The following is a 25,582-nucleotide window of genomic DNA, read 5'->3' on the forward strand; positions in this document are numbered from 1 at the left end:
GCATTTAATATGCAATCGATGCCCACATCAATCAACCAACATGCCTCAACAACAATCATGCATGTCATATACACAGGGTGCAATTTTCTTACCTCTGATTTCGAGCGAGAATGAATAGAAGAACGACCCTTGAGAACGATATGACTTTTAGTCCTTTAGCGGTCACCTAATCATAACCAAATATGGGACACCATCAATAAAATGAACAACAAGGGTTCCTAAACCAAGATCTAGCCTCTGGGACAACAATCCCCACTAATCTGGGTAGTGGGAACAATCCCAAGGCCTAAAACTAAGTTCCCGGGGCCAAAACACTCAAACAGGCTCAAACTTGCCAAAGGGATGTGGCCCTAACACCTTGAGCCGCGGACCCCAGCCACTCCAGGAGCAAGGGCCGTGGCGCCCTACACCTAGGGCCACGACGCCCAGCAAGGCAAAATCACTCCACCTGCTTCTTCAAGCTAGGGCCGCGGCGCCCAAGAGCAGGGCTGCGACCCCCAACCCAGAACCATCCCCAAACTCATTTTCCATCATCCCATACACCCCAAAAACATACCTAAACACTTCCAAATCAACAAATCAAAGTTCCCAATTCCCAATGATCCAAAACCATCAAATCCCAAGGCTCAAACGAACAAAAAACTCAACGGTTCACAAAATCCAATTCGAAGTTTATAAACGCTAAAAACTCAAAACTTAAAACTTAAAACTTAGATTACCTTTGATTGGGTTGTTTCTCATCAAATCCTTCGGTCAAGAAGCTTCTAATCTTTCCTAAGATCGCTATGCCTTGATCCTCGCTTGATTCCGACTCCTAGAACTCGAGATTTCTTCGAAAATGCCTCGAACGGTAAAATGAACTAACGGGAAGAGAACGAGAGGTTTTCTAACATACGGTTCTATCTGACAAGCTACATCAAGCTTAAGTAACCTAAAATAAAACTTAGTGCTTGGGACCCCAAAACCCTCCCCGGGAACATTATAGTCAAAACTCCCAGAATTTCCTCCTGATCTCAACAACTCTCAATTTATCATCAAATAACATCCTCATAACTCAATATCCCAATAAAATACCCCGTTATGAAAAAACCGCTAATTTATAATATAAGACCGTCTCATGCCGAATAACTCGAATATATCTCCATAATAATGGGATCTCATTCACAAATCACAATATGCACCCAAATATACGAATATGCCCTCACGGACCAAATTACCAAAATATCATACTAATCAAATGTGGACCCACATGCATGCATATAACATCATATTATAATATAATTCACATAAACATGCATATATTCATTTAATGACATAATTAAACAGTTATGGCCCTCCCGCCCTACTAATCCAGCCATTAAATCGCATTAGGGAATTCGAGGCATTACAGAAACTCAGCCAAATACCCCTGTTTTTCCCCTTCGAACTCATTTCAAAACCTTATTAAAACACTCCCAATATAACAAAACAAAGCCACCAACTATTACCATAACTTATCTTCTATATAACAAGCAAAACCTAAGCCTTAAACCAATCAAAACTTCATCAAATTCTCATTTCCATGATCAAAACTCCAAATCTTAGAACCATTACAAAAAAACACAGCAAGGAACTATAAAATGGAATTAAAATCTTACCTTAAGCTTAGGTTGAATCCTCTTCAATGGCTGAACACTAGCCTAAGACCTCAAGCTTCAATCTCCAAGTTTGAATCCCCAAACTTGCTTCAAAAATTTCAAGGAAGGAGAAGAGAAATGATGATCGTGAAGAAGGTAGAAAGGAGTTTCTGTTTTGGTTCTATTTTCTACAGCCTTCAGCTTATATATAGCCTAGGTCAAATGACCAAAATACCCCTCAAGTTTAATTCATCTCTTAACTGCCCCCAAGGGCAAAACCATCCTTTTCCACCTATCTCGTTAATCATAATTAACGCCCTCCAATTCCTGCTATTCTCAAATACTAATAAGATCATATCCCATCACCCTTTAATTCCTGGAAATGCTCTAGTCATCAAATCACCTGAGACTCACCCCGAGCCCCGAATTCAACCCAGTTATGACCAAACCGATAATTTGTATTCAAAGATTGTCTCATGCCGAATAGCTCGAACAAATCCACATTATAACGTGGCCTCAACTATAGTTCACCGACATGCATACAAATATACAATTACGCCCTCAACGGGTTAAATTACCAAAATGCCCTTATGATGAAATGTGGACCCTCATGCATGCATTTATCATCATATAATAATATAATTCACATAAACATGCGCATAATAGTTTAATGACATAATAAATCAATTATGGCCCTCCCGACCTACTAATCCGACCATTAAACCTCATTAGGGATTTTGGGGCATTACACAGTACGCGTTCTAGAACGAGGAACTAAGGAGTTAAGGTCCAAAAGTGTCCCTATGGTTAAAATCTTGTGGAGCAATAGCACAGAAAGAGAGGCCACATGGGAATTGAAGGAATATATGAGGGAGCGGTATCCCAAGATGATTGGTAAGTAAATTTCGAGGACGAAATTCTTTTATGTAGGGGAGAATTGTAGCGTCCTAGAATTTTACTTCGCTAGATAGTAGTAATAGTAGTAGCTGTAGAATTTTAGTTTTAGTGGATATTGGTTCAAGCTGGGATTTTGTTGGAAACTCGTAGAGATAGTTATGAATTTTATAAGTTTAACCTATAGTTTAGAAATATTAATTTTAACATAAGGTTTGATTAATATAGCTGGTCCTAGAAACATTATTTATTAAAACCTAAGGTTTAGATAGAATAATTAAGAACGTGACACTTGTCGCATGTATGTTTATTAAGGAATTAAGGATTTTAGATGAATAAATTTATTAAAGGATAGATCTAGAAAGTCTAGAACTATAGAGTCCCAGAATATTTACTTAACTAGCTAGATAGTAGTAGTAGTTAGATAGTACATGGAGCCAATCTATGAGCGGTTTTGTAAGCAACACGCTCCAAACTTTGAAGGGACAACAGACCCCTTTGAGGCAGAAGAATGGCTCAGAAATGTAGAGACGATCCTAGCGCATATGAATCTCGGCAACGCGGACCGTATATCCTATGTTTCGTCTTTGCTTAAGAAGGATGCTAGAATATGGTGGGACTTAGTTCAGCAGACTAACGATGTCGCCACCATGACGTGGACAAGATTTGTGGAGCTGTTCCACAAGAAGTATTACTACAAGGGTCGAGGAGTTTTCTAGTTTGAAGCAAGGCAACTTGACGATAGTAGAATATGCTCGAAAATTCAACAGATTAGCCAAGTTTGCGCCAGAGATGGTTCCAACTGACTTTCTGAGGGTGACCAAGTACATTAGAGGACTTAGACCAAAGATTGAGCTAGGAGTTAAGCTAGCAAACTCGGGAAATACTAACTATGTTGATGTTCTAGAAATGACAATAGAAGTAGAAAGGCTTCAGGCAAATGTTAGTAAGGAGAAGGCTAGTAAGCCTGAGCCTAAATAGCAGGGTCAACCTCAGAATGGTCGGAACAACCACAACAACAGCGTCAGCATAGCAATAGTAATAGTAATGGTTAGAAGAGAAGGCATTTAGATGATAAGTAGGCCAATGGTGATAAAAGAGCACGAACGAACAATGGAGATAATAGGCCGGGTTATGTATAATACCCGCAATGTGTTATGTGCCAAAAAAAACATCCTGGTGAGTACCGTACAAACACCAAAGGATGCTTCAACTGTGGTCAGGAAGGTCACTGAAGGAGGCAGTGTCCCCAGCTCAAGCAAGAGGAGAAAATGGACAATACAATGGTTCCTGCTAGGGTATTTGCTTTAACCCAAGGAGAAGCTGATGCTAGCAATAAATTGGTTACAGATTAGATTTATATCCTCAATAATGTATGTTCTGTATTATTTGATTCGGGATCAATATACTCATATATCTTGTTAGGAATGATAGAGAAATTAGACAAACCTTGTAGAACTAGGTTTGTGACATAGTTGCCTTTGGGTAAAATAGTCCTATCATTACAGATAGTACGAGGCGTACCAATCAAAATCGAGGACGTAGAACTAGAAGGAGACTTGATAGAGCTGGAAATCAAAGACTTCGACATGATATTAGGCATGGACGGGCTAGCAAGGCATGGCGCAACCATCGATAACAGACGTAAGCAAGTGATGTTCGAGACTCATGACGGTCATAAACTATGCTATATGGGAAAAGTTTTAGGACTACATACGCCACTTATTTCATCTCTCAAAGGTCAGATGATGATAGAAAAAGGATGTCACGCATTCTTAGAATGTTACGGATGTGGTAAAGGAAACACCACTAAAAGTTGGAGACTTCCACAATGTAAAGGAATTCCCAGAGGTATTTCCAGCCAACTAGCAGGATTGCCACCGACACGGGAGATAGCCTTCACAATCGAACTAGTACCGGGCACCGAGCCATTTGCTATGGGGAGCACCGGTTCTATTTATGAAGAAGAAGGACGGAAGTATGCATATGTGTATAGATTATCGCGAGCTGAATAAGGTGACAATTAACAATAAGTACCTGCTACCCCGACTTGATGACTTGTTTGATCAACTCCGAGGGGAAACTGTGTTTTCAAAGATTGATCTACGGATCGGGTATCACAGCTCAAAGTACGGGAAGAGGATAATCCCAAGACGGCTTTTAGAACTCGTTATGGACATTACGAGTTTCTAGTTATGTCTTTTGGTCTTACCAACGCTCCAGTCGCGTTTATGGATTTAATGATAGGGTCTTTATGGATTATTTGGATGAATTCATCGTAGTGTTCATCGATGATATCTTGGTGTACTCAAAGGATGAAGCTGAGCACGAGGAACATTTAGGGATGACCTTGTTACTTTACGCTAAGTTTACAAAATGCGAATTTTGGCTTTCGCAAGTAGCGTTCCTCGGGCACATAGTATCCAAGGAAGGAGTTGCTGTAGACCCATCTAAAGTAGAGGCTGTGAAAGATTGGCCAAGACCAAAGAACGTGTCTAAGGTAAGAAGTTTTCTGGGACTAACAGGTTATTATTGGAGGTTCGTAGAAGGCTTTTCTAAGATAGCCTCTCCGTTTACCAACCTAACCTGGAAACAACAAAGGTTCAACTGGACTGATAAGTGTGAAGAGAGTTTCCAGTTGCTTAAGGATATGCTCAACACCAGTACTTTATGTACCGACACCCAATGATAAGTTTGTAGTCTATTGCGATGCGTCGAAGCAAGGATTGGGTTGTGTGCTGATGCAGAATGATAAGGTGATAGCCTACGCCTCAAGGCAAACATATTTGCTAATGCGCTAAGTAGGAAGAATTACGGAAGTCTAGCATCATTAGCTAGAATAGAAAAGTCGCTACAGCAGGAGCTGATCAATGCTGGAATAGAAGTAGTCATTGGTAACCTGACTAACTTGTCCATCCAGTCAAGCCTGTTAGAAGATATACAGATTGGGCAAGGACATGATGACACATTAGTAGCACATATGGATGTAGTTAGAGAAAGGAAGGCCACAGATTTCCCAATATCTAATTAGGGGTTATAAAGATACAGGGATCGGGTATGCGTGCCAAATGATCAAGGGATTAAGATGAAGACTTTAGAAGAAGCGCACAATACCCCATACTTAGCTCACCCAGGGTTGACCAAGATGACTCACGACCTTAAAGTGTTATATTGGTGGCCATAAATGAAGAAGGATATAGTGAAGTGTGTGTCTAAATGCTTGGTATGCCAGCAAGTGAAAGCAAAACATCAGCGGCCTGCAGGCTTATTGAAACCACTTAGCATTCCAGAATGGAAATGGGATGATATAGCCATAGATTTCGTGACAAGTTTGCCATGAACAAGTAAGTAGCATGATTAATCTTGGATAGTAATAGATAGATTAACCAAGTCAGTTCATTTCCTGTCTGTTAAGACTTCGTACACAGCAGATCAATCCGCAGACGTTTAAGTCCAAGAAATAGTACGACTGCATAGAATCTCTAAGACAATAGTATTCGATAGAGGATCGGTGTTTACATTGAGATCTTGGAGTAAGTATTTGCCGCTGATAAAATTCTCCTACAACAATAGCTACCAGTCAACAATCGGGATGGCACCCTACAAGCTACTTTATGGAAGTAGGATCGTTCGTCGTTGCATTAGGACGAGGTAGGAGAAAGGTAACTACTTGGACCTGAAGCTGTTAGAGGAGCTTAGGATGTAGTAGTGCTGATTAGAAAGCATATGCTTGTTGCTCAAAACCGTTAGAAAAGTTATGCGGATGCCAAGCGGCGTGATGTGGAATTCAAAGTCGGAGATTAAGTCTTCTTAAGGATATCTCCTATGAAAGGTGTGAAGCGGTTCGGGAAGAAAGGCAAGCTTAGTCCAGGTTTATATGTCCTTTTGAGATATTGGACAAAGTGGGAGCAGTTGCTTATAGATTAGCCCTACTGCCAGCTCTAGCAGATAGTGACAATGTGTTCCACATCTCGATGCTGCGTAGATATGTTCCAGACCCATCTCACATCCTCAAATATGATATGATAGCACTCCAGAAAAACTTGAGTTACGGGGAACGACCGGTTAGCATCCTAGATAGAAGGATGAACGAATTACGGTCTAAGAGTTTTCCGATAGTCAAGGTCCTATGGAGTAATAGTTCTGAACGGGAGGCAACGTGGAAGTTGGAGGAAGACATGTTAACCCGGTATCTGGAATTATTTGATAAGTAAATTTTGGGGACGAAATTCTTTTTAGTGGGGGGAGAAATGTAGAGTGCCAGAAAATATACTTAACTAGCTAGATAGTAGTAGTAGTAGTAGTAGTGGTAGTTATAGTATGATAGTTACTGTGGATTTTGGTTCAAGCCGGGACTTAGTTGAACACTCGTAGCAACACTTATGGATTTTATAAGTTTAACCTATAGTTTAAGAATATTAATTATAACATAAGATTTGATTAATATAGCTGATTATAAAGATGTTATTTATTATACTATAATGTTTAGATAGAATTGATAAGATCATGACACTTGTCGTGTGCATGTTTATTTAAGGATTTAATTATAGTTTAAATAAAAGAAAGTTCAAGAAAGCCCTAGAATCTTCCAAGACCATTAGGAGCATGACATTTGTCGCAATCTTATTTATTTGTGGATTAGGTTGTTATTTAGATAATTAAATAGATTTTCTGTAATTTTAGTGTACTGTAACTACCAACCTATTTTTGACCCAGTTATTTTATGAATTTCGAAAAATAGTATTTCTAAAAACTTGTAGATAATTGAATTATCTTTCTAACGGTATAAAGATAGTCTAAATCAGAGTTCCACAGCTCCAGTTATGTTTATTTTACTACATGTGAGTTTAGAGTTACGAGATTTAGGAAGTTAGAAGTTAGGATTCTATTTTATTTAAATTTAAATTTGGATTATAGTTAGAATGAAATTAAGTATTTTTTTTAAATAAAAGAAAGATCTAGAAACTCTAGAACCTTCCAGAACCACTAAGAGCATGACACTTGTCATAATCATGTTTATTTAAGGATTTAAGTATTTTTTTAATAGGATAATTTCACTCCTCAAACTCTATAAATAGGACCTAGTACCCAGCCCTTCCTCTCACTCTTCAAGCTGTGATAAGAGACTCCAAGGTGCTAGTGAGACCATAGAGTGATAAACACTTGGGTTGGGAAAAAGTTTTGCCATTCTTAAGCTTTATAAAATATACTTGGGAAGTGAGGTTTAGTGTATTTCGGTATTGGAGTTAGACCAATCTATAAGGTCAACTAAGGTACTCTTATTCTTTAAGTTCAATCCTTTAAACTCTTAAGTTTTCTTTAGTCCTTTTATTCAGATTCTAACTTTTGATATTGGTTTTTGATTAGGCTCTTGAAACTTAAAGATCTTTCTTGGTAAGTTTCATCTTGAAGGTTTAGTTTCCATATTTATTCTTTACTCTTTAGAAATACTCACCATTTTTATTGTTGGTTTTAGGAGTGTTCCAAGTTCCGCATTTGTTCTCAAATATCCCGATTTTGGTAAGGAAAATATAATAGTTTCTATATGCTTATATGTTATGTTATGTATAATATGTTATGATAAGTTTATGTTATAATATGTTATGTTATGTTTTTTTTTATGTTATCTAGGGCTCATAGTTGCTTAGCTAGCAAGCCCTAGTGTTTATCATTTTCATGGTTTAGAGTTATGGTTTACCCTACCTCAGATATTAGACAGGGGACCTAGATGGGTTATCATATACTACCATGTGATCTAACCTACCTCAGATATTAGACAGGGGACTTAAATGGTTTATCACATGCCATGTTAATGAGTTAATGACCATTAATATTGTAGTCCTATATGGTATATGTTTTTATAGCCATATGGTTTATAGTGTATGCTTATGATATATGATATATGTTTTTATAGTTTATGTTTATGATGTAGTTTTATGCTTATGATATATGATGTATGTTTTTAGTAGGTTTTCCTTGCTGGACATTAGACTCATTCCTTTATTTTTAGTGTGATGCAGGAAAATGAATCTGGAAGGCGGAAGAATTCTTGGTAGCTTGGCTTGTGTGTTGAGGATGGATGGAATGTGTGGACTACGTGTTGATCAAGGATGAAGTTATTTATTTTTAGTCTTTTAGATCATGTTTTTCCGCATTTAGTTTTTTTTTTTTAAACAATTGAATTAAAGTTTATGTTTTTCTTTTAAACAATGGGTACCCATGCCATATTTTCTATTATTATGTATTTGATACAATATTTTGAGTTTTAATAAAGTTATATTATTTCTTATGTATCTTTCCCAAAATAGTAGCTATGTCTAGTAGTTTTAATGGTCCAAGGTCTTAGAAATAGTTGGGTCATTACAAGAACCTTTCCTAATCTGTTAGGATCACATTTTACTCAGTTAAAGTGGTTTAAACAAATTCAAGTGTACTGAAAGTGTGTAAAAACATGTTTAAAATATCAGTGTATGCCGATATATCGCAGCCATATTGGTCGATATATCGCCTATGTTGATAGGGAAAACACGTCGACTTCGCACGAACAAAACCACAGACCCTCGGTATTATGGTTTAGGCGATATATCGCCTATAGGAGGCGATATATCAACTCCAGTGGCCATTTTTGAATTTTCGTAGAATTCTGAACTAGAAACCACCCTCAACAACTTTGACTCGTTCCTAAACGTTTTTGACCGAGTAGTGGGCATCTGTTGAAGAGATAATTCAAATTTATTCAATTTTTAATTATTTATTTATTCATTTTAAAAGGAGCCAGTTTCACTCCTTGAACTCTATAAATAGGACCCTTCACTCAGCCATTTTATTCATCATTCATGCACAATTCAGAGCCTCCAAGCTACTAATATTAATCTAGAGAGAAACATTAGGGTTTTGGGGTTAAAGCTTTTATAAACACTTGGGAAGTAAGATTTTGTGTGATTTCAGTGTTTGAGGTATAGATTGAAGTTCTAAGGTATCGTTCATCTTCAGGTTTAGTCAATTTCCATTTTTTCTTATTCTTTCCTTTTCTTCAAATACTAATTCGTTATAATGACTTTTCGTTAGGTGTTTGAGTTTCTTGAAACTTAAGGACTTCGGTAAGGTATTATTTTGATGGTTTATATTTTCTATTCATCTTCTTTCTCTAGAGGACTTATGGTTTCTTTATGTTTGGTTTTAAGAGTTTCAATCCCGCTCTTGTCTCCAATATTACGGTTTTTGGTCAGGAAAATTAGGTAGTTTAGTTTATGATGTAGTTTATGTTTTGTATAACCTAACATTTCAGGTACAATAAAGGGGTAAGTGTGTCTAGACCTAAGGTTTCCAATGATGTATGACAGACTTATGTTCGGTAGGGTCGGTTGCCAAAACTTTATGACGAACCTAAGTGATGTCCGGTGTATGATAGACTTATGTCCCGGGCTTAATTACCACCCCTGTGTAAACACTTATCTTTTTATTATATCTGACTTGTTATTATGACCTATGACCTATAGTTATGATTATGACTTATGAATTATGACCTATGATTTATGATCTATGACTTATGATTTATAGCTATGACTTAGATTATGACTTATGGTTTTGTGATGTGATATGGTTAGTATAAATAAGTTTTTGTTATGACTCTTGTGTAATTTAGGGTATGTTGATGAAATGATTATATGACTTACTCTTGTTGTATTTTTCTTACTGGGCTTAGAAGCTCTCTCCTTATGATGTTGTTGTGTAGAAAATTAATGATAGAAAGGCCGGTGGTGAGTGAGACCTAAGAGCTTTTTCATGTACTCGTGGGGACCATATAGTCAAGGAAGATCAAGCGGGCCTATTTTTATTAAAGCATGTTTATTTTAAATTTTTATTTAAATGTTGCTCATTTTTATGTTAAAGACAATTATTTTATTTTTGTAAAACCATGGATCCATGTATTTATTGTCAAGTTTTTATTCAATAAAAGAGCAATATTTATGAATTATGATCCAACACTGTGTTCTAAGTAATCTATGAGAAATTAGGGCGTTTCATTAAGTCTGAACCAATTTTCGACTTTTGGAGTGTTCTGGAATCCCCGGTCTGTATGAATCCGGATTAGGACTAGGCCTTGGGCCTTGCATCATTTTTTTTTCTCCAGATTGCACAGACGGATCTATGGATGGCCTATATATGAATCTGGATTAGGACTATTAGGACTAGGCCTTGGGCCTTGCATCCTTTTTTCTCCAGATTGTATAGATCGATTTATTGATGGCTTACCCCCAAGTGATCAAAGAGTATGGTCTTAGGTCACTTTTTTGGGAATAAATTAAAGATGGACATTGAACTTCTTCTTTTCTAAAATACTTCCTATGGTGTTTTGTTCAGACCATTTTCATTTAATTAGAAATGCCCCTGCGGCGTACATTGACTGAAAGTAATATATTGAAAAGAAAAGATAAGATTAAACCCTCCCGACTACTGGTAGTACTGGCAGAGATGTTCAAAGTTCCAGGCCCTTGGGACCTCTATTTCATCTAGTTGCCTTAGCCAATATGTTCCTAGAAACACTTCATTTTGGATCTCGTAAGGTCCTTCCCAGTTGGGTCCTAGAACCCCTACTCCTGGATCTTGTGATGCAGGGAAAACTCTTCTTAAGACCAGATCACCAATCCTGAACTTCCAGTTTTTTATTTTAGAATTAAAATGCCTTGTGTAACGCCCTGCTACTTAGGGTCCATTACCAGGTGTGTTTTGAAACCAGTACTGGACTTACTAACAAGTCATTTGGACTAAACACGCAATTAACCACTAAAGTTTGGGTACTAAAAACTTTTGATCATATCATAAACATTTTCATTAAGTTAAAGATAAGTTCTTTACATGGGATCCCAAAAAACATTAGTTTAAAAGTCTATTACAAAACTTAGATTACACATTAAGCCGTCCTAAGCGGCAAAAGCTGGGTTTAACCCTAGTTCCTCTGAGCATCTCAGCCGTGGTGGTCGAGCGGACTGCATATGTACATACCACTGCTAATGCCCTCCGAATCATGGCTGGTTGAGCTTCTCTTTACCTTTACTTGCACCACAAAGCACCTGTGAGCCAGAAGACTTAGCAAGAAAACTCAATCAACAGTTCAGTGAATAAAACAACCATTAAGCAGTAATAAGTGAATCCAGTGCACTCATTAAACCCAATTGGAGACCATAGAGTCACACAAGTGCATGTCGCACTTCCTTTCAAGTTGTTGGCATCCGAGCCAGTCAAGTGCGTGTTGCACTCCCAGGGTGGCCTGTACTCCACATGCTTTATGCCAATCTTAGTTTATAAACTAAGTTCCTTATGCCCTTGACTTATAAGTCAAGCCACCACGTGCCTCCAACTTATAAGTTGAAGCTTTGAGATTCTTAACTAATAAGAGTCTCCCAGAACCCATCAAATTCTCAGCTAATAAGTTGATCTCCATTTAACACCCTAGTGATACCCTAGTTTATAAACTAAGCCTCACATTCATACAAACAGTCTCATGTTCCATATATCACACTTAACAGATAATCACACAATGCATTATAATACATCCACTCAACAGTTATAAGCATAATCATAATTATGCACATTGCAGCATACCTAATCAGACATTCACAACATAATCATAATCATGTTCATCACCTTAACTGAGCTCTAAGCATGCATTCACATAACAGGTGCAGTTTTCTTACCTTTGGTCCGTATGCAGGTTACTAGCGACAACCCTCCGAGCACGAATCCCGATTCAAGCCCTTAGCGAAAACCTAGTCACAACCGCGATAAAGAAGTTCCCATCAATAGCAGGTAAATAACAACTTCTAAACCAACTCTTAGCCTCCGAGACATCGAATTCCACTTAACAAGGAAGTAGAATCGATCCCGAGCCCAAACGGTTAAGTTTCCAATCTAAAAATCCCATTATGGTCAATTTTCCCCTTAAGAGCCACGACCCCTCCCAGCCGAGCCGCGGCCCACCTCTAAATACAGAGGCGGCCTCCCTGGAAACCAACGCGCGCCGCGGCGTGCCCATGAGGCGCCGTGGCCCGCCCCTGCATCCGCGCCCTGCGGCCTAATTTCCCCTTCGCAGGCCGCGACTCACCATAAAAGAGCCGCGACTCATCACCACGAACCCAGAATTTTCTGGGTTTTTCTGCAATCGAACCCAGCCAAAACTCACTAAATTCCACCCCAACCTTCAAATTAAATCCCAATAACAATATACCTCTTACCAGCAATCAAACTCAACTAAATACTAAACTAAACTCATCACAATCTCAAAACCCAATTTCCCAATTAACAAACATGCATAAACTCTATAATTCTAGATACACCAACTGAATTAACTTAATAACCCTCAATTCAAGATCCTTACCTCAGCTATATGACTCCAGTAGCAAACCTCCTAGCAATCCCCCTGGTTTCAAGCCTTCCCTCCAAGCAAGACCTTTCAAGATAATCAAATTCACCAAAAACCCAGGGAAAAAGTGTAGTACGAGAAAGAGAAAGGAAGAGCTGCTGTGTTTCCTTTTTTTTCCTGAAATTCCTTAAACTTTTAATGTATATCCCAACCAGCTAAATTCCAAACCTAAGTGGAAAAGACCAAGTTACCCCTTACTCTTAGTTTATACCTCAAATATCCATAAGGGCAATTTTGTCCTTTGCTTTAAATCTCGCTAACCACAATTTACATCCTACAATTCCCGCTACTTCCATTATTCTCACACAATTACCAATAATTTCCCATTACCCACTAATTCCTGGTAATGTACTAAATTACTAGAACACACCCCAAACCGGGTATTTAGACCCCGTTGTGACTTTTTTGCTAACTTGCTCATCGGGACTGCCTCTTGTCGAGTAACCCAAATATATCCACATAATAATGTGGTCTCAATCACGCAAACACATATTCACGTTTATACCCCTAATGGGTCAAATTACCAAATACCCTTCTTATAAGAACGACCCCACATACACATATTTAATATCTTTAAAATACAAGTATGATTATATTATAATATAATTCAATTATTGCCTCTCGGCCCCCTAATCCAGGCACTAAGCCCAATTAGGAAATTTGGGATGTTACACCTTGCGATCTTTCCTTAATACATTTTCAATTGAACTTGTGATGCTTTCCAGACCTCTTCAACGGGGTCCAGGGATTCCTAGAGCAATGCGTGGTTCCGGATGGGATCGTATGTGTCTCGTCTGTGAGAAGGGACTATGCTTTCCACTGGGAAGACGGCTTCACATCGATAGACCATTGAGTAGGGAGTATGTCTGGTTGAAGTACTTTTCGTGGTTCGGTATGCCCATAGCACACGGGGAAACTCTTTCGACCACTTACTCTTGCAAGCTTGGAGTTTTTTTCTCCAGTGTCCCCTTTAAAATTTTGTTCACAGCCTTTATCTGCCCGTTTGCTTGAGGCATTGCGATTGCGAAGAAGCTCTTGATGATTCCATGTCTCTCATAGAAGTCGGTAAAATAGACACTATCAAATTGCTTTCCGTTGTCAGAAACCATTTTATGTGGGAGGTCGTATCGGCACACAAAGTTGTTGCTAACAAAATCTAAGGCCTTTTTGGAGGTAATAGCGTTCATCGGTTTCGCCTAGGCCCACTTGGTGTAATAGTCGACGACTACAATGGTGTATTTTAAACCACCCTTCCTGGTCGGGAGGGATCCCACCAAATCAATTCCCCAAACAGCGAAAGGCCAGGGACTGGTCATCAGGGTGATCTCTTTAGGAGGAGCTTGTGGGACCTTCGCCTATCTTTGCAATGTTCACATTTGTGGACATAATCCACATAGTCCTTCTTCATTGTTGGTCAAAAGTATCCTTGCCTTAGGATCTTCTTGGATAGACTGAGTCCAGCTGAGTGATCTCCACAAAACCCTTCGTGTACCTCATGCATGATCGCGCTTATCTCGGTCCTGGATACACATCTAAGATAGGGCATAGAAAACCCATGCCATACAGCTTTCCATCCATCATGACATATCGAGGAGCCTGGTATTGGAGCTTCCTTGCAGCAGCTTGGTCCGCGGGCGATTCCTCGGTGGTTAGGTATTTGATGAGAGGCCCCATCCATGAGGTATTGCAATTGATGTCATTCACAGTTATAGGGATTTGGATACTTGTTGCGGATAGATGGTCGATCGGGACTACTCCTGAGAGTTCAGCTTCAGCATTTGTGGCCAGCTTCACCAGAGTGTCTGCAAACACATTTTGCTTCCTGGGAATCTAACAGATGATGTACCTCTGGAAGAACTGAAGTAGATCTAATGTTCATGTCACGTAGGAGACCATCTTTTCTCCCATCGTTTGGTATTCTCCGGATATTTGTTTCACCACTAACTGGAAATCATTGTGAACTTCGATGTTATCTGCCCCCACTTCCCGGGCCAGGCATAATCTGGATAGCATAGCTTCATGCTTAGCTTCATTGTTTGAGGCCTTAAACTGGAATTGGAGGGAACTTTGTAATTGGTAACCTTGGGGAGAGATTAGGATAATCCCAACCCCATACCCATTCTCGAAATAAGGTCCGTCAACAAAAATTTTCCAGACAGGCATGATAGGATCGATTTTCTCTTCGTTCTGTGTGATCCCGGTACATTCCATGATGAAGTCGCCAGGGCTTGACCCTTGATGGAGACTCTAGGACGTAGGCAATGTCGAACTGGCTCAAGTCCATAGCCGACTTCCAAGGTCTCCATGATGGTTCCAGTTTTTGTAATACTCGTCGAAAGGGATGGTTAGTTAGTACCTTGATGGCATGAGCCTGAAAGTAAGGTCTCAACTTCCTAGAAGTGGTAAGCAAGCAAAATTTTAACTTCTCGATCAGTGGGTGCCTCAACTCCGCGCCCAACAACCTTTTGCTTACGTAATAGACCTGGAGTTGGACCTTTCCCTATTCTCGCACTAAGGCGACACTTATGGAATGTTCTTACATGACCAAGTATAGGTACAATGGTCCCCCATCCACCGACTTTGAGAAGATTGGTGCTCGTGTCAAGTGTTCCTTAAGTTTTTGGAAAGCCTCTTCACATTCGCCTGTCCATTCGAACTTCTTGCTCTCGTGAAGTATGTTGAAGGGATGCACTTGTCTGTGGACTTTGACACGAAGCGGCTTAAAGCGACTGTCCTCCCAATTAAAATTTGAACATCTTTGTACTTTCGGGGCGATGGCATGTCAATCAATGCCCTAATCTTTTTTGGGTTGGCCTCTATCCCTCTAGAACTAACGATAAAGCTAAGAAACTTCCCTGATGCCACTCCAAAGGAGCAGTTTTAAGGATTTAGCTTCATCTCGTACTTCTGGATAATGGCGAACGCTTTAGCCAAGTCGTTTGCATGCTAGGGTGAGGTCTTGGACTTAACCAACATGTCAAATATGTATACTTCCATATTCTTTCTGAGTAAATTTTTGAACATCCTGTTAACCAATCTCTGATATGTGGCTCCGAAATTCTTCCGCCCAAAGGGCATGACAATGTAACAGTACACACCCTTGTTCGTATGGAAGCTAGTGTGTTCCAAGTTTGCTACATGCATGGACATTTGATTATAGCTGGAGTAGGCATCCATGAAGTTTAGCAACTCATATCCAGAAGTGGTGTCCACCATTTGGTCAATCCGGGGCTGCGGGAAACAATATTTCAGACATGATTTATTGAGTTCAGTGAAAACAATGTAGGACCTTTGTGTACCATTTAGCTTTGGCACCAAGATCGGGTTTTCCAGCCACACCAGATATAATGCTTCCTGGATGAAATTGATGGAGGATAACTTTTCAATTTCATATTTTAGAGATTTTGATCATACTTGATCTAAAGGCCTTCGCTTTTTTCGGACCGGGGTTGCATTCTCATTGATGTTCAGTGCATGACATATGATGTTGCAGTCAATCCCAGTCATGTCTGTGTGGGACTAGGCGAAAACGTCTTGATTTAATTTTACCTAGGAGACTATGGCAGCTCTGACTTCGAGATTAAAATTCCTCCCTACCTAGATTACTATGGTTGGATCGGTGTCACTGATGCACACCTCCTCTATTTCCTCCATCGGTTCTAATGTTCTGTCCGCCTCTATTCTAGGGTCTAATTCATCATCCTCTCGGGCCACCACTTGGGTTGGCTGTGGCTGTGGCACGAGAGCGACATCCCTTATTTCTAAGGGCTATTCACCAACCATGAAGTTGGTCTGCCAGACACATGGTAGCATTTCCGAGCGCTTTTCTGATCTCCCCGTATTGTCCCCACTCGCCGTTGTCACACGAGAACTTCAAACATATGTGGTGGATGGAAGTGACAGCTCCAAAATCAACCAAAGTGGGGTGCCAAAAAATCACGTTGTACGCAATGGGACAATCTAATACCAAAAACATGTAGTACTTGAAAGTGCATTGAGTTTCACCTCCTAATGTAACCAGGAGATGTATCATGCCAATTGAGAGCATTGAATCCCCATTAAAATCGTATATCTGAGTTGGGCATGATGCTAGATCCACCTCCGTCAGGCCGATTGTTGTAAAGGCCGACTTAAATAGGACATTAACAGAACTTCCATTGTCCACCAACACTTGGGATAATCTTTTGTTTGCGATCTGTGCATCGTTGATAAAGTGATCATCATGCGGGAAATGAACATTCCAAGCATCTTCCTCTGTGAAGGTTATTTGTAGATTCATCAGCTTCGAGCACTGGGCCGGGGTCTGGACCAAAGCACACCTCTCACCATCATGATAAAATTTGTTGAGGTACCTCTTTTGATCGTTCCTGGACGATCTTCCTAGATGCGAGCCTCCATATATTGAGGTGGTGTTGTTCCCAGTGAATACGACGCTCCGGGTCCAGAAGCTAGCGGGCCTCCAGGAGGTTGTACTATTGGGCCCCCTGAGGGGCCTATATTCCTTGTCCTGGCGCATATCCTCCCTAAGGAGATCTGATTTGTCTTTGTGCTCTCAGGATAAAAGACTGTTTGGGAGCCAAAGGCTGTACCGAAATTCCGACCGACATCCTCACCCATTGGTGGAGGTATCCTAACTTAATTAGGTTCTCAATTTTTTCCTTCAACTAACAACATTCTTTGGATGTGTGGCCTATGTCCTTGTGATAGGCACATCTCTTGTTCGACCCCCTTTGATTCTTTCCCCTTTAAACATGGGGTCTGGTTTGCAGTAATGAACTACATTGCCTGTGCAAGGTAGATATCTTGTCAAGCATCTACCAAGTTAGTGTATTCCATATACTGGGCCTTGTATCCTCTCTTTCCCTTCTTAGTGGACTCGGCCCATCTTTGATTCTTACTGGGACGCTCCCTTCTGGAGTGAGTTATGCTCGCCTCTACTACTTTTGTCTGGGACTGTTGAATTGCTCCGGGAGCGTAACTGTATCTGGTTGGTGCACATTGTATCCAGAGAAAGAGGCTGAAGATACCGGGGCATATCCTAACGAAGCGGGTGCATAGAGAATCGGGGCCATGAACTGTAGCCTAGGATTTCATGAGGTTCCCGACATTACTGGTGGTTTTGGATAAGAATTGGTTGGGAACTGCGTTCCATATCTGGGAATAGTTTTTGTTGGCGCATGCGGTGTCGGAGACCATCCAAACGCCTGATTTCGGGCTTCTTCCTAGTTGATGTAGCCCTGAGCCCTTCTTATAAACTCTTTCAAAGTGTTTTCTTTCTTTCACTGCATGTCATCCCAGAGAGGAGATCCTGCTCTGATCTCGGACTAAAGGGAAACGTGGCACTACCCATCATCCACCTTTGTTTTTGAGGCTTCCTCCGTGAAGCGCTGGATGTAAGCCCTGAGATTCTAAATGAGATGTTTCTTGATATTTTCCAATGCACTGACCTCCATGTCGACTTTCCTAGCAACCACAAATTGTTTACTGAAGGCTGATTGTAATCCAGACCAAGATTGGATTGACCTCGTCTTGAGCCTTTTCCACCATTCTTCAGTGGATCCGACCAAGGTGAAGGAAAAACACAGGCACTTGTCGTTGTCACAGACATGGGCCACAATAATCAGGCGATTGTAGTGAGATAGATGATCTCTTGGATCCGTATTCCCTGTGTAAGTGATAATGTTTGGCCTTTTAAACCCTTTGGGTAATACCACATCCAAAATATGTTTTGCGCAGGGCTCCTTCCCTTCATCTTCTGAATCGGACCCCCCACCGTCTAGTTTTCGGACAAGGCGGTCTGTTAGCTTCTTAAGATCGGCCAGGTTCTCTATGAACTGTATATCCATTCTACCATCGATGAGAGCTCTCTCTCTTCTCTTGTAGTTTAAATCATTTCTTAGGTCCCCTCCTCGGGGGCGAACCTTTTCTCTACGGGCCTGGTATTTTCTGGCGTTGAGACATTGCGTAAGTCCACGTGGGAGGTGTCATCGCCCGAACTTACAACCTCTAGCTCCCTGTTCTTATGTCCTCCATGACCCTTGTTCACGGATGCACTAGGGCAGACCTTTCTCCCCTGGGCATCCTACCCAATAGCGTTCCGGGGCTTGTTACCCTGCGGGCATTTTCCTTGTGGATTGCTCGGGTGGTTTCGTCCTAGAACGGGACTCACCTGGTCTATCCTAGGGAAATTTTTGGGGTCCACCTTGGTCTTTGGAGCGGGAGGAGACGTAGGAAACTTCTTCTCTGGGTTTGTTTTCTTTATAGGGTCGAACGCTTTGGGTTTCCCTTTATCTTGAACAGGGTTTGAAGGGTCAGCTCCAAGATGGTTAGATCGACCAGAAGCAAAAATTGGGGTCGCATTGTTTTGAGCATCATTCCCCAGTAGTGGGACAGTTGGATGGGTTCCTGCCGGAGGGACTACTGCGGGATCAATGGTGAATTCTTGAGCTGCAATGAATGCTTGAAGTGCCAAACGCGTCTCTTGCATTTGACGGGTGGTTTCTGTTGGAAATACAATCAAAGTACGTAGCGGAATAGGCGTGGTGGGGCCATTGTATTCAGCAATAAAAAATTTCCATCACTCATATCAACAGTTTATATGATCAAGAAAACATCCAGACAGAAACATTAAGATACAATATTATTAATCATGCAACATATATATAAATATACAATACATTTATATATAGGATATAAACATATACATAAATATTCAAGAACATCAGTATTTAACTCTTAAAGCCTAACAAGTGTCCTTGAGTCTTTTTGTATTTTTATCGATCTTTCTATCCAATGCTTTGAGTACTCAAACCACGATCTTCCGGAGTGTTCTCTACACGTCAAGATGCGTGTGGGCACATAGAGAACATGAGTTTGTAATTTAGGAATCACAAGTATTTCTCAACACATGAGAACTTGGATTATGGTCTAACAAATGTTAGAATAAAGAAGAAGAAGACAATCTTTTGTTTGACAAAAATTCTAAAACCTATTCTGAATTGTATCTCTGACTTGTTTTTTTTTTACTTTTCCTCTTATTATTATATATCATATATATAGAGATTATTTTATTACTTTATTATTCATAATAATAATAGTAATATAATAATAATATCATAATGATGATAGGAATTAATTTAAGTAAATATCTAACTTACCAAATTTGAAAAAATATATTTTTAAATTATTAATTAATAAATAAATAAAATAAAAACAACACTGATACAATATCAGTGTACTGATACATGCATGGCATAGTCCTTGGACTGTGTCATGTGTGACCTGCTAATTCCCTTTTCAGGGATATTGCATTTTTCATTTATTTATATATTTAACTAAAATCAATTTTCCACAAATAAGATATTTATATTTTTAAGGAAAATATGACAACCATATTTCAAAATTTTAATTTTAAATTAAAAATTAAAAATTCAAATTGATGATCATAATTATTAACATCTTTTAAAATTCAATAAATCAAAACTATTTTTGACTTACCTATTTTATTTTCTCTCACTCAAATAAATAATTAATTTAAAAAATTAATTAATTTATTTATATATGAATTTCGAAAATTATATATTTAAATTAGTAAATATATTTTCAAAAATTAATAATTAATTCTAAATTAATTATTTAACCTCAATTATCATGTAATTGTATACTTGATCCGAAGAATAAAATTCTTCTCAAATTTCCAAATTACAATTTTACCCTTGTATTAACTCTTACCTTGATATGGTGTTGATAGAGCCACCCTGGGGACTTATGGACCTATAACATCAAGCTCCAACAAATATTAGATTATTAATCAAAGCTCTTTGTTTAAATAATCATATTTATTAATTTAATGATTACTCCACTATAAATATGAAATTGAACTCTTGATAATTATAAACATATATTTACTAAGTATCTTATTAAAGAATAAAGTGTCCATTGATATAATCATTACATACAACATTAATCCTCTATTAATGGTCCATAATTACAAGGGAATAAAATTACTGTTTTACCCTTTTAGCTATATCTTGTTCCTAGAGTACCATTGACTTTACTAGTGAAGGTTATGTCACAACAAGTTTGTGACGTGAGCACTCATAACATTTTCAGTTCCAAAAGTCAACCTAATAGGGAAACATTATCCAATCTATAGGAAGGTATAGATTACATATCTATTAAACTTTGTCCCCGACCATATATATATATATATATCATTGAGTCCCCAAAACAATTGTTCTTAGCCTGATCATTATGACAAACCTTAACGCATGAATCAAAGGATTAGATGACATATATAGGAGTTCATAGCAACCTCAGGATTAAGATCATCGTGTATATGATCATCGTTTGATGTGTTTGATTAATACTATGAAACAATGTTTAAAAATGTATTAACAAAGCACATTTGATCCGGTTCTATATATCACTATATATAAAATACCTTCACTAAAGTGTCCTACTACACTAGTGACCTGGATCTAGGTCATTTATATTCATAATACTAGCGAACCGTACTATAATTAATCTAAATATTCCATAACTTTATTTTACTGCGAACTGTTTTATGTTTATTATCTTAATCTCGACCCTCTCATACCAATATGAGAATAAGACCACATAGATAAACTTTGGAATTTTCTGATATTTACTTAGTATTATTAACATAATGTCAGACATAGTCTATATATAATAATAATTAAATTCAATTATTTATTTTATTTAAAACATTTGTCAACTACAATTGTTTTAAGGGCACTATTCCCAACAATCTCCCACTTGCCCTAAAGCAAACTGAGGCATCTCTTTTAATATGTCAATCAGATTCTCCTAGACGAATTTGGCTAATGAATTCTTTGTTAACAGTTTTATAAGAAACTGTTTTTGAAATTATCTTCAAGATCATTACATCAATTATGTAAAATTGTCTTGAATTAAATGATAATTCATTTAATGTGTTTTACCCTCTCATGATTTGTAGTTCTTCTAGAATAATTGTATCTCCATTGCTTTCGCAATGAGATACTAGTTGTTTATTCTAGTATGAAAACCTTTCAAGAGTGACAAAGAACTCAACTAAATCAAATAGTCTATTTAACTACTCGTAGCTGTTATATTTTGGCTTTTGTGGTGAAATATACAAATCTGAGATGTCTAATACATTTCCTGATTAATGTGTCTCCTCTACAGTTATGGAAGCTGATTCTGATATCAATCTTTGAAGATTTAAAATCAGTTCATCCTTTGGGATTATAGGTCACTGCCTAAATGCACATACCTATAATCTCTATTATATCCAAGATACTCAAAATTAAGTCCTTATAATTATTCAATGACTTAATCCATCATTGGATTGACAACTGCTGACTAATTCTACCGTTCCACAAATGTCAATTTGAAAATATAACATTCGATACATTAAACAACCTATCACTGAGTTGTAGGAATATTGTCTCATGTCCTTCTTTTCTAGTAAAAGAATAAATTGACATTATTATTTAGATAATACATCATCCTGGCTGGGAAGGAAAAAAGCCTTTCTTGGACTTTTGTAATCTAAAGTATTTAAGCTTCTTATCTATATAAGTCGCTTGAGACAATGTCTAATGATTGTTCTTTCAATCTTTATAGATTTGAATGTATAGAACATTCTCAACTTTTCTAAATCTAATATTTAGAAATGTTCAGCTAACCATTTCTTTTCTATTAATGATTTCTCTACATCATTCCCAATGATTAGAACGTTGTCAATATTAAGAATAAGAAACACAACATAATCTTTCTGGTCGAGATCTTCAAATGATTTTGTCATGTCAGCCATTCAGTAAAGACTACTTAGACATCCGTTTAAATTAATCTCATAAAGCAGTGGATAAGAGTATGTAAACATATTTAAGTTTGGTTATAGTAGAAGATATTTATTCGAGTAATAAATTCTTCTTTCTGTTTATAGCCTTAAGTTATTAACCTAACTTTGAAAAGTCTGTACTTTCCTCTGTTCTCCTCTTCATCTTAAATATCCTTTTTCAAACTGAAGTTCAATGAACTTTAGTTGGATGTTCAAGAATCCAGATGTCATAGAATTCCAAATTCTATTTCTAGATTCATGGTGTTTCAACCATTGTTTTCTGTAAAATATTTTTTTATTTCATATAATAGTATGTGAATGAAGTATATTTAGATTGTGTTACACATAATTTAACTATCTTTACATTTGTAATGGAGTAGTTACTAACTAACGTTCCCACTACAATAATGCTTTGCAGAATTTGTGATATTCTTTGGTTTTATCATTGTTAATTATTGGTAACTTGTGTACTTGACTTGCAGTCATTCTAGTACAACTTAACTAGAAAATATAGTGATTATAATAATCGTGCTTCAGTAAAGTAGCATTGAAGAGATACAAACTCTTTTGTGATCTTTTATGATTATTAAATTGTTTCACAAAATGACTCCATGGAAAATTTTCAATTTATTCATATAACTACTTGTGAATTCCAGCTTCTAGGTCTTTGATGTTGTACAATCAAACATGTACATAGTATAACAAGTATTAAAAATCACATAAATAAGAGTAAAGATGATAATGATTACTCATTATCTATTTAATCTTATCTAATATGATTATATTCCATTTCCAAAATGCTAATTTTGCTTAGCATTCTAGTTGTATGTGAGTTGGGTTTTGTTTACTCAAAAATGGCTGTTGATGACGTGTCAAGGATTTCTCACACATGGTTGACATGTGGCAGAGTTGAAGTGAAAAGGTGATGTTCGGTTATCGACCAGATGCATATTTCTTCATTAAGACTGACTATTAGGTGCGACCAAGCTAGTCGCATGATTCAGTTTATTTCCTTATAAGATTATGATCTTGTAATAATTATATTTATTATTTCATATTAATGAGAGTTAAGGCCCAATGGCCCATGTAACCCCCCATTGAGCCTATAAATATGCATGAAATAGCTCGAGGAGGGGACTTTTTGATCTTGGAACCTTTTTCCTGAATATTGAGAGAGAGAGAGAGAGAGAGAGAGAGAGAGAGAGAGAGAGAGCCTATAGTGCGATTATCCATCGTCTTATTGTAATTCTCCCAAAGTTTGCGAAACTCAAGAACCCTAGTTCTTTGATCACGGCTTTGAGACTCAATATTAATAATAGCACTAAGTGGACGTAGGTCATTACCATTCTTTGGGGCCGAACCATTATAAATTGTTGGTGTTTTCTTCTTTTCCATTAGATTAAACTCTTAATTGTCGTTTCATTTCCCGTCGTATATTTGACTCCGCGTCGTTGGCCAAATCAAGGGTCAACAAGTTTGAATTCCAACACTACTACAAAAAAAGATTTTTAGGACTAGCATTGCGAGCCCTAAAAAAGTTTTTAGGACTAGCATTGTGAGTCCTAAAAAAGATTTTAGGACTTGCGGGGCGCGAGTCCTTTATTTGAGAGCCTTAAAAACTAAGGTTTTTTAGGACTCGCAATGCGAGTCCTAAAAAATCTAGTTGAGTGCCTTTAATTAAGTTTTTAGGACTCGCATTGCGAGTCCTAAAAGAAATCTGGTGCAAGTCTTAAAAAATCTGGTTGAGTGTCTTTAATTAAGCTTTTTGGACTCTCATTGCGAGTCCTAAAAGAATGTTTTTAGGACTCGCGTTGCGAGTCCTAAAAAATCTGATTTAGTGCTTTAAGTAATTTTTTAGGACTCGCTTTGCATGTCCTTAAAAGTAATTTTAAAAAAAAAAAATGCAGCTACAATTTTCATTTTGATTTAGAAAAAATATATCCCTTTGAGTGTCCAAAATGTATTATATATGTTAGATTTCTAAAATTTCAAAAGAAAATACAACAAAATAATTTTTTATTAATTACTCAAAAATATCATTTCAGTATTTAGTCTACTCGGCTTACAAAATCATATTACATGATAGTTTACACTACAATCAAATTTTATCATCACCAAATATTAAATAAGAAATGTATACAATGTTAGTGAAATATATTTTTTATTCTAAAAACTTCAACTGTCAATGTTGTCTAGTATTGCGCCAAAGAAATACATCTCAATATAGACCTGCACATTATAAAAAAGTTATTTAATTATAAATATATTATAATTCAAACTTATAAATAAGTAGACACACACAACAATTATAAATATATATATAATAAATGCGAGAATTAAACTATCATTATCATTATAGGTATTCATATAGTCAAGGAGCAAACAATATCTTGTTAGATAGTACTATTTCATAAAATGTTATTCATCCAGTACATAGAGGTATTTCAAAACAGTAGCAAACTACACTAAAATCAACAACAAAATAGACCATAAATCTACCATATTAATCCATTCAACTTAGTTAACAAAATACACCAAAAAAACTAGTTGCACAATACAAAAAATATACCATTAAAACAATAGCAAAATATACCATTAAAACTTTGGATCACAAGATCATGCTCCAATCTTTGACAGACCTCATTTAGTCTCCATTGCACAATAGCAAACTAAATTGTAATTTTTTTTTAATAATTTTACTATTTAATTTTGCTATAACTTTGTAATATAATTCGACACTTACTAAGTTTGGGGGCTCAAATTCCCCTAATTTTCTCTTTGTATTTTAAATTTGTAAACAAA

This window comes from Humulus lupulus, chromosome X (genome assembly GCF_963169125.1).
Source record: "Humulus lupulus chromosome X, drHumLupu1.1, whole genome shotgun sequence".
NCBI classification, from domain to species: Eukaryota; Viridiplantae; Streptophyta; class Magnoliopsida; order Rosales; family Cannabaceae; genus Humulus; species Humulus lupulus.